This window comes from Tachysurus vachellii, chromosome 23, assembly GCF_030014155.1.
Source record: "Tachysurus vachellii isolate PV-2020 chromosome 23, HZAU_Pvac_v1, whole genome shotgun sequence".
Lineage (NCBI taxonomy): Eukaryota > Metazoa > Chordata > Actinopteri > Siluriformes > Bagridae > Tachysurus > Tachysurus vachellii.
In genome coordinates this window covers 3683487-3693555 of record NC_083482.1, presented here as the reverse complement: position 1 = coordinate 3693555, position 10069 = coordinate 3683487, and the positions used below count along the sequence as shown (strand labels likewise).

The window sequence follows — 10069 nt, the reverse complement described above, 5'->3', positions numbered from 1 at the left end:
AAATCACAGCCACGTTGTATTAACGTCCATATAAAGACTAAAGAGAACCGCTTGACTGTTTCACGCGCGTTTTGACATTTCGCGGCAATGTGGCGTCGCGCCTACGTCATATTCACGCGACATCGGCCCGTACGAGCTAAATGCGGGTGGGGTAAAAATAATTGTTGCGTACTAATGCGGCGTGTTGTGTAGTACACAAAATCACTAAACTTTTATTGTTCTTAACGTTAATACGTTGTTCTATGTACACAGTAAAGCGACATTGGGTGTTAAAGAGACTAAATTCATAACGTTTGATCATCATTTTTGATTTTTTTACTCGTACGAAAGCAAAAAAGGAAGAACACAAAAATAAGGATAAAACAAGGAGGCAAATGTTATTTACTTTTTGTATATATATATATATATATATATATATATATATATATATATATATATATATATATATATATATATATATATATAACTAGGTTCATGTTCGTCGAATGGTTTATGGTAAATTTTATGAGTAAATTTATTTTTTGTAGAATCAGAGAGACATTATTATGAAGGTAATTTATTAAGAAATTTGTAAAAGTTTAAAATACTAAGAAATTAATATTGTTGTTATTATTATTGTTGTCATTGTTATTATTATTATTATTAGTAGTAGTATTATTAGTGTTATTATTGTTGTTGTTGTTATTATCATTAGTGTTATTATTACTACTACTATTATTATTATGATTATTATTGTTTTTGTTATTATTATGATCATTATTATTATTAGTAGTAGTAGTAGTTATTGTTATTATTGTTATAATTAATTATTATTAGTTATTATTATTATTATTAATATTATCATCATTATTATTGTTATTATTATTAGTAGTAGTAGTTATTATTATTATTATTAATATTATTAATAGTATTATAATTATGTGATCTGATTGGCTGCGTTGACTGCCCATCACACCTCTTCCCCCGCCTTTATTTCTCCCAGTATCCTTTGCGCTTCTGTGACTGACTTACTCAGTTAGCCAGTTAGCCTATACATGCTGCTACTACGTTGATTTGTTTTTCTTTCTTCTGGCCATTTTCAGATTCTATCGTTCATACGGGTGAGTTTGTATTCGCATTAGTTCTGTTTTGAGTAGTATTAGTGTGAGTGTATTGCCCAGGCAGCCTGACACTGTAAAGGTAACCGGTTAGCTTGTTCGGCTAAACTAAACTAGCGGCATCGTCATTAGCGCATAAATTAAATAAACGCTCTCTGTTGATTTATATATATGTGATTAAGTTACACGGTTTCTTTCACATTATGGGGTGTGTAAAGTCGCGACAACACGTTTTGGTGTAAATATGTAGTGTATTAAAGGCCGCCTTGTCGAGCTACATGAGCTAGGAGCTGTTCATGCCGTGCTAAAGATACACAAGGTCGCTGTCCAAACAGCTCGCTGCTTCCTACTTTAGTGCCCTAATTAGGGTGTGACGTAATGACTGAGACTCCCTATATAGTGTCCTACTTGTCCAACACACAGCCATTTGGAACACAGCCACTAACCGGGTCGTTCATTATTACCCGTTTTTTTTTTGTTTTTTTTCCATTTGTTCTCTTGCCATTTTATTCACTTTCACTTGTTTCTTTCGCAATACAATTATTTCCAAATTAAAATGTCTATTTTTTTAAAACTGTTATAGCATAAAGCATAATAGTGTAGATTTAAACCCAGTGTGAATGCAGTGTGTTTAGTCTTGATAGATGAGCCATTAGGTTTCTGAATAAATAAAAAAAAAGAACTGATCTTTTTATTTATTTATTTATTTATTTTATTTTCACACATGAATCAGGGGTTTAATTCAGGACGTAGTTGTCTAGACATGGTTTTCGTGGCATTGTCTGTTTCTGTCCAACCAAAACAACAACAAAACCGTCTCATATACAAGGCCACATATGGATAGCTGTTTAAAGTGGCCCTGAAATCATGATGTTATACCTTCCCTTAATACAGCAGTCTACAAAAAAGAGAAAAGAAAATGACTTATTTATTTTTAAACGATAATATAATGTGAAACTGGAAGCATTGAATAGATCAACCTAAAGCGATCGTTCCAGTCCTAGTAGCCTCAAAACTCTCTTTTGCTTACAAAACACAGAGTATGATGATAATATACAAAAAACAAGGCAGGAATGAGAGAGAGAGAGAGAGAACATTTCAGCAGCTTTCTCAGACGGGATCCTGATGGGACCCTGGAGCTGATGAATAAGATCTGACAACTAAGATTTGAACCTTGAGTTCACCTTCAAAAAAAAACCAAACTCGGTGCAAGTCTTTTTATTATCTTCTATTAAATGACTCGACATCTGAATATCTCACCGTTATTTCATTACCGTCGATCGTACTTGTAAATCCGACTCAGGTCTGATGCCTGAGCACTAAACATGAACGGTCTCGAACACACACGTTCGGTAACGACGCCGTGCGCCGCTTTCATGGCGATTAGTCTGCATTGAATTGTTTTCTTTTGTTTTGTTTTATTTTCTCCATTTGTTTTTTGTTTTCACACCGTTAGACAAACTGAAATAGCAAAAGGAAATGCTTCAGTCACGCTCTTAAAGCTGCACCAGTCAAGGTCATGCAGGTGGGTGCAAGGACGAGTTCGCTCAGCTCCGCCCCAAATCCTGCCTCCTAGAATTCGGCCGGACGTCGCTTTCATGACAGGATTTGGGGAGAAAAATAAATGTACGTGGTGGTTTTGTTTTTTTTTGTTGTTTTTTTTTCTCCCATCAGGCTAGGCTCTTGCCACAGTGGAGGCAGCATTGGTGAGAGTCTGTAAAACGACTGATAGGAGACTCGTGTAAACACAAACAAGCGCTCCAGGACAAAATCCAGTTTTCCACACAGTTTTTTTTACTTTATACACCTGTGCTGAGGTCTTGCCAGTAGCCTGAAGTGTGGCATGAAACCCTGCAGCTGCCCCGACCTTTTCCAGATAAGATTAGAAATCCCTGGCTTAGACCATCTATTTTTTTTTTTTCCTCACCAGGAAGAAAAAATGACTTGCCTTGTGAAACACCCCGATGTCTGATGGTGTGAATGTGGGATTGATGTGAGGTGCGCTTGCCTTTCACTCTTACTGATGTTTGCTCTCAGCTCCGACCCGTCTCATTTCCCCCCCACGTAACAGCAGAACTTTGTAGAAGACCTTGGTCCAATTTAATTCTGGGCCCTTTATTAAACCCTAATGCACTGCTGGGTGGCACATTGGCCTGAAAATGATTTAAAATGTCTAATATTTAAAGGTCACCGGATTTTCTTCGGTACTAAATCACTTTGGTTTCCATTAGCGGCGGCCATTACGAGCAAATAAAATGTCTAAATGAGCCGTGTTTTAAAACGCTGACCAACAAAGTGAGGACCTTTCTGTTACCACCGTACAGGTTTTAATGAGCTCCGCTACAGCGATCCGGTCCGATCCGGTTTCTCCGCTTTATTAGAGATATTGTTATTATTAGAGATATAGAGATATAGTATTGTTGTGCAGAATCGCAGCGACCGTTAATCACCGTATACCTTATAAAGACTCTCTGGTGTTTAATTGGAACACCGAGCTTATCAGCCATTTAGTTTTGCGTTCCTTTAAATCCGTACGGAGCGGTGACATCAGTTTTGATGTTTTCATGCAGACGGTTGTGAAATGTGTCATAAAGTAGGCCTGATTATTGCACCATATTTGTTTAGCTCTTGAAACGTGTCCCGTCGCCTTCGGTTGCGTCGCACTCGCACGTGGAGATGAACTAAAACTGTAGGTTTTTGTGTGTTTTAAAAACTACAGCGTTAAACAAAAACAACCCAAACCACAGAGGATTCTTGACTAAAAATAAAAAAAATAAATAAATAAATGTATTATTACCATGTGTGGTTATGCTTCTCGAGCTGCCCCGTTTCTGTCATAAGGAAAATAAATAAGGGGAAGAAACGAGGTCTAATCTGCATCAAGCAGGACGTGGAGCTGTGGCTCAGATGCAGCTTAACTTTTAGTTCAGTGCAGTAAAGTGGATCAGTCCTGCTGTACGCCGGCAGGAATTTGGTGAAGGGGTTTCAAACCTGAGGTTGTTTGGCCAGCACCATGTGTAACAAGCCTGAGAACTTTCAGCTGCAAGTACAGTTAGATGAACAGAGAGGAACCTTCTCACATCTCCAGATCTGAGGAGTGTTTCTGAGAGGCTTTTCTGCTCACCACCACTTCCAGTTCACATCCAGTCAGACAGACGGTTTTCATCACGTTCTCGAAACACACTAGCTAGCGATCATCATTCCCGAGTCTGTCGTATTGTGTCGTTTCTCGCATGTTTAATTCCCTTCCCGATCCTTTGTGGTGTTATATGATGCTCAGAGTTTACACGCAGCGGTCGTTTGGAGATGTCTGTGTGTTAGCTACTGTGTGTCTCTCTCTAGCCAGGTGTTATTTCCACACCTCGTGTTAGCCGTGAGCGTTTGCTTCTCCTCACCCGAGGGAAGTCTAAGGCCCTGGCTGCTGCGCTTGGCTTACCGTGAGGGATGGAGAGAGGAAATAAATTGCTCAAGGATTGTAACAAACAAGCCAAGGAGTCGCAACGGAGCTCGATTCAAAAATCCGATTAGCAGAGAATCAGACTGTAGCCTGGATAACTGTCCCCTGGTCGCACAACTAACTCTAAATGCAGAAAACGTAAACAGAAAATCGCTTGACTAAGGCGCGCTGCGCTCCAGGGTCCGATGTTTTGCGGTTGAAGACAGTGATTAGTGTTGCGCGCTCCACGTGGTGTTTGTTTGGGGTTTGATTTGTGCCGGAGTGACGGGACCAATCAGTGCCATCTGGAGCGCCTCCATCACATCACATCACGCTCCAGCTCCACTTTGTTCCCGAGATGTCCCGGCGTAGCCGCAGTGACCCCCTACACCCGCTGTTCAGGATGTCTCTCGCTAATGAGGATGAGCTATTATCCACTCGCATCACCACTCGCGCCGCCTTTCAACTTCCCCTAGCGACACCGATCCCAAGTCCGCTTCTCGCTCTCGTCAAAAAAAAAAAAAAGGCAATAACCAGATCGGGGGTAAGAAACAGGCCGTGATGAGCAGGATGGAAAGCACCACTCATGTCCCTTCACCCTTCGGGAGCTCGTTAGAGGCTGTCGGTTATCACATCCCCTCTTCATCGGCCGTTTCCTGCACACTTCAGGGTGGCGCCAGCTTCCGTAGGGAGCGCGTAAATAAACACATTTGTCACTTCTTCTCAAAGCAAATTGCATCGCGGGCCTTAATTATACGGCAGGGCTCCTCCGACTGCTTTCTAATGCAGATGAGGCGACGGAGACGGCGCGCTTCGGCTCGGCTTTTGGGAGCTTTCTTCTGCCTTTTATCTTTTTTTTGTTGTTGTTGTCAGTTTAATATGTATTTTTATAATGAAAGTCAGAGGAGGTCGAGTTCATTAACGCATTAGCCGACAGTGGCCGTTTTTTGTTTTGTTTTGTTTTGTTTTTATAAAAAGAACAGAAAGGGCCGTTAGTTTTTCTGCATATTAGCTGCATACTGTCCGCTATGGCGTTTTTTACGTTAGATCAGACACCGGCTGACGGACGACCTCCACGAGGGGGGTTTACAAACCGACTGGAACCGAACGTGACGGGAGGATTGCAGTACTCACAGTCATGTACATCCACTGAACACAGGGGAGGGAAAAAAAAGACCAAATGATTCTAAAAATCAGTCTATATTGTGTGTGTGTGTGTGTGTGTAAATGTCCTCGTGCTGTGATGGTAAAAGGCTGTGATGCTTTGGCGCCGGTCGAGAAGATTTTGATGTGACGTTCACAGAGCAGCAACTGATCATCTCAGGACAGTCTCAAGATTTCACACCAGAACACACCCACAGGCTGATGGGGCAGAAGCAGACAGTTGGAAAAGATTTGCAGGACAACGTGAGAGCAGCAGGAACATCAGCTACAGTGATTAGAAATGGAAGGCTTGTGAGCGGTCATGTTTGTCTCTGGTCGGTTGCTTACCACGATTTTGGTGTTTGTGTGAGTTTTAGTGATAGTGTGTGTGTGTGTGTGTGTGTGTGTTGTCACGGTCATGTGACTCTCCTCTTCTCAGGAAACATTCCACTGTTGTTGTTTTTGCCATCATGAGTTGCTTTTTAAAGCAAATCCTTCAAGTGCGGCTTTTAAAACTGAAGCACTGCCAGAAAGAAAGCAGTTCATTCTGTAAACTCGTTAATTCTGTAGTTATTTACTCCGTATATTCACATCAGGGCGTGTTTATTTTTATTGTTTTGTTTCTCTTTAATTGTTCAGTGTGGAGATGCAACTGAAGATCATCGTTCTCCTGCCGGTTAAAGCGCTCTGAAAGGTCTGCGGTCTGATTAGTTGTCACACTTCTTACTCAGGAGTAGCTGCTGGACCAGAAGGAAAGTCTCCTGATGTTCCAGCACGTGATGCTTGTCCTGATGTATCGGGTTGCTTAGTAACCGTGTGAAGTTTGCAGTAGTTTGTGGTTTGTGACGACGTAGGCGAGTAGAAAGCGTTTACGCTACCGAGGTGACGCAGGACGAGCGCTAACAAAGCCGACCGTCTCAGATCTGCGATGCAGGCAGTGTGGAGTGAGTGAAGAGGGCGTGTGGTGTGCGTCCAGCACGCGGTGTTGAGTTGCTTTAACACGCTTTGGGAAAAAGGACACTTGATTGTGGACTTGAAGTGCATTCTCGAGGGAAGGGATTAGTCATGAAACGAAGCCTGAGATACTGACATTCCTGATCCAGAGAGACGCTTGGCACGTTATGTCCCCGACAGACCCTCCCTCAGCGGCAGTGCGACACACACACACGCGCGCAGGTGCGCGCACACAGTGTCGTCTGTCTCTCAGGTCTGCGCTGCCAGCTGATTGGCTAATAAGGGAGGGGCTGTACGTTAGCAGTTGTCCTGCGCATCATCTCCATTGGCTCAGACAAGGATGACCTCACCAAAGCCAGTTGTTGATTTGGCTCGGCGCGTGTGTGTATATGCGATAGAGAGAGAGAGAGAGAGCTGGTCGTCGTGGCGATGGGTAAAGAGACAGACAGAGCCGAGGCGCGCTCCATCAAGCGCCTTCCTTCCTACGCCGCTATGGAAACGAGCGATGTACACCTCCGGGAGGATGAGGCAGGTGCGTGCGTGTGTGTGAGAGAGAGAGAGAAAGAGAGAGAGAGAATTGTAGTTTTAAAACTGAGCCTCTGTTGAAATATTAAACACTGGAATGAGAGCGATGTTGGTGTGATAAGATTAGATTTCGCACCTAAAATTTTATTTCATGGAGCGTTGTTTGTAAATCTGTGAATATGTATACAGTGAACTTTACAAAAAAAAAGGATAAAGGTACAGAGGGTAAACCCCCCTCCCCCCACCCCATTCTTATGATTTCTGCACGGAGAAGCAGAAACGAGGGTTTTGTGTTGGGGCTCACAATTCGCTGAAAAGTGCTCGAGGTTACTGTTAATAGACAATAACGTGTGTGTGTGTGTGTGTGTGTGCGTGGGAGAGCCACCGTGGCGCGCTCCATCAGTGTAAATTGCAGTACATGGCTGCAGGCACTTGCTTATTGCCATTAATGTCTGGAACGGTGTAAGCGATACAGCGAGGACGCCGCAGGAAAGCCGCATGCAGAGAAAAATAATATATAAGCGTACTGAAATAAATGTTTTTATTATTCTTATTATGAGGCTGGAGTGTGTGTTGCATGTCACCCTGAAGCGCTCCGTATTTCAGAGTTTAGGGCGATTTAATATTCCCGAGTGCGAATACATTCAGGGTTTGAATTGTGCACTCACGTCTTAATGAAATGATAATTAAGGTGAATCTGCTTCATCAGCTTTCTTTGCGTTCATCAGAGAGGGGGGCAAAACATGCCTCGGGGTAAACGGGAGGAGTTCGGCACACGATGTCGGCTAATTAACAGAAACGATCCTGAATTTGTTACCGCAGGAGGTCCGAGTCACTCGTCCTAAACTCTCCCCATCCCGAGTGTGCGCTGGGTCGTCATGGTGACTGTACATGAGGTCTTTCATCATCCTTCAAACTTTCAGAAGTCAGTGTCTGTTATCTGTGAGAATTCAGTGTGGTCTGGAATTTATCTGAATTCACTGTTTGTTTTTTTTTGTTTTTTTCTCTTTTCTTTATTGTTCTACAGTTCATCAAACTTCCATGTTTTTTTTTTTTTTTTGTTTGTTTTTTTTGTGTGTTTTTTTTTTCCCTTTCGAACTGATCTGGTCGTTCGCTAATCTAATCTTAAGTCGATGCGAAGTTTAATCAGAACGGAGAGAAAAATAAACGGATAGATAACGGACACGTCGGACTCGCCACATTTCCTGTGGTCAGGTTCAGGAGACAGAAAAAAAATCTCAACCCGGCATCGAAAAACGTCTTCGCGCGTTTTTCGATGGAGGAAACGTCAAACGTACAGGAATTAAACACGCGTATAACGCATTAAAAAGCCTCATACATGCCTTTTGTTACGCTGTCTTCTTTTTTTTTCCCAATGTGTTTTGTATAATTTTATTTTTTAATTATTAGTTAACAAGCGGTACTTTTGTTGCATAGCAACAAGCTCGTTAAGGTCAAACACGTTACCAGCTGGAAGAAATAAATAACATTTACCATGAACTGAAATCATGACACAATATTAACAATTCCATAATGGCTGCAAGTAACGATTATTTCTTATTGATTTATGTAAATTATATATATATTTTTTTTCCTTTTAGTCCAACACTCATTAATTAATTAGTTAATTAAAAGAATTTTTATTTGGTCTATTGATTATTTTCTGAATAACTCTCCAACTGTAACATACCATAAATGTTTAAACCTTGTATTTACGTGTTTATTTTAACAAATTAAAATGTTCCAACATATTAAAAAAAGTGGCAAGTATTAAAATAGATACCCAAGAGTCCAATTTTTTTCCCCCTAAAATAAATAGTACACAAATATTACAGGTTTTTATTTTTTTTATTTATTTATTTTTTTTAGTAATTTAATTGTTGCTCAAGTCCTAATAAAAACTAAATCATCTAAATCGGCGCGTCTCAAACTTTTCTCAGTACTAAAATCCCTATTATTCCCTATATTATATCCCTAAAATTCCCTAAACATTACAGTTTACAGTCTATAAGCTCTACTTGCAATCTATTAATAAAGGGACCAATTCAAACTTGATCTTTTACTTAAACACTTCATCACAAAAGGCTTTTATTAAAGGTGTTTCCGATTTTCTAGTAATAACTACAGTAGATCGTGTCATGGTGTGTGCCGTGTGTGTGTGTGTTTGTGTGGGTGTGTGTGATTTAGTGCGCAACTGAAACTAGTAAACAGACTCGATGCAATTTTGTAGCTTGGGCTTCAGCTGCCTATTCATATGAAATTGTTTGTTTATTTAGTTATTTAACGGTTGCAACAATTATTCTCTTAGCTTCCTAAAAACCTTTTACTGTGTTCTTTTCCAGCTCCTCGGGTGCTTTCGCTCGTTACCATTTTTTTTAGTAGTTTTTTCAAAGTTCATTCTGTAAAGCAAGTTTTTTCTAAAATGTTCCTTTTTATTTATTTATTTATTTTTAATCTTTTATAGTGAACAAACTATTGATGATAAAAAAAAAACTCAATCTTTTGCGCCCCCTTGTGTTCCGACACAAGAAATGCACCGGATATTTTATTTCTTTATTTTTTATTTTTTTGTTAGTTTGAATTGAAACCAAACGTGGTGTGTATACACGATAAGTAAAAAATAGAATTATTTAATTCCTTTTTTATTATGACGATTTAAAACCCTTTTATTTTTTTATTTTTCTTTTATATCTTTTTAATTTGTTTTAACTAGAATTTTCTTTCCTGCATTAGGACTAGAAACAGCTTGCAGTTTGTTCAGCGTGTGTGTGTGTGTGTGTGTGTGTGTGTGTGTGAGAGCGAGCGAGCGAGCGGAACAAGTTTTAAAATGCGGATTCAGATATTTGGCCTCGTTCTCGCACTGGGTGTTTTGAGAAGGCGTCTTTTGGGGAGATGAAGGAGCAGAACAGAAAGC

The 10069-nt window shown here is 40.5% G+C and overlaps 1 protein-coding gene across 11 annotated transcripts in view; it reads left to right on the top strand.

Moving 5' to 3' along the window:
* Window positions 1–985: 985 nt before the first annotated feature.
* LOC132838578 (R3H domain-containing protein 1) overlaps window positions 986–10069 on the top strand; it is a 35092-nt gene continuing 26008 nt past the window's right edge. For 3 of the 11 annotated variants that reach the window (XM_060858976.1, XM_060858977.1, XM_060858974.1), the window contains exon 1: window positions 6956–7162. The gene's annotated coding sequence lies outside the window, so the exon portion shown is untranslated. Of the gene's footprint in view, window positions 1101–6949; window positions 7163–10069 lie in introns of those variants that run through there. The other 8 variants (XM_060858981.1, XM_060858979.1, XM_060858975.1 and 5 more) reach the window with 7 other exon arrangements.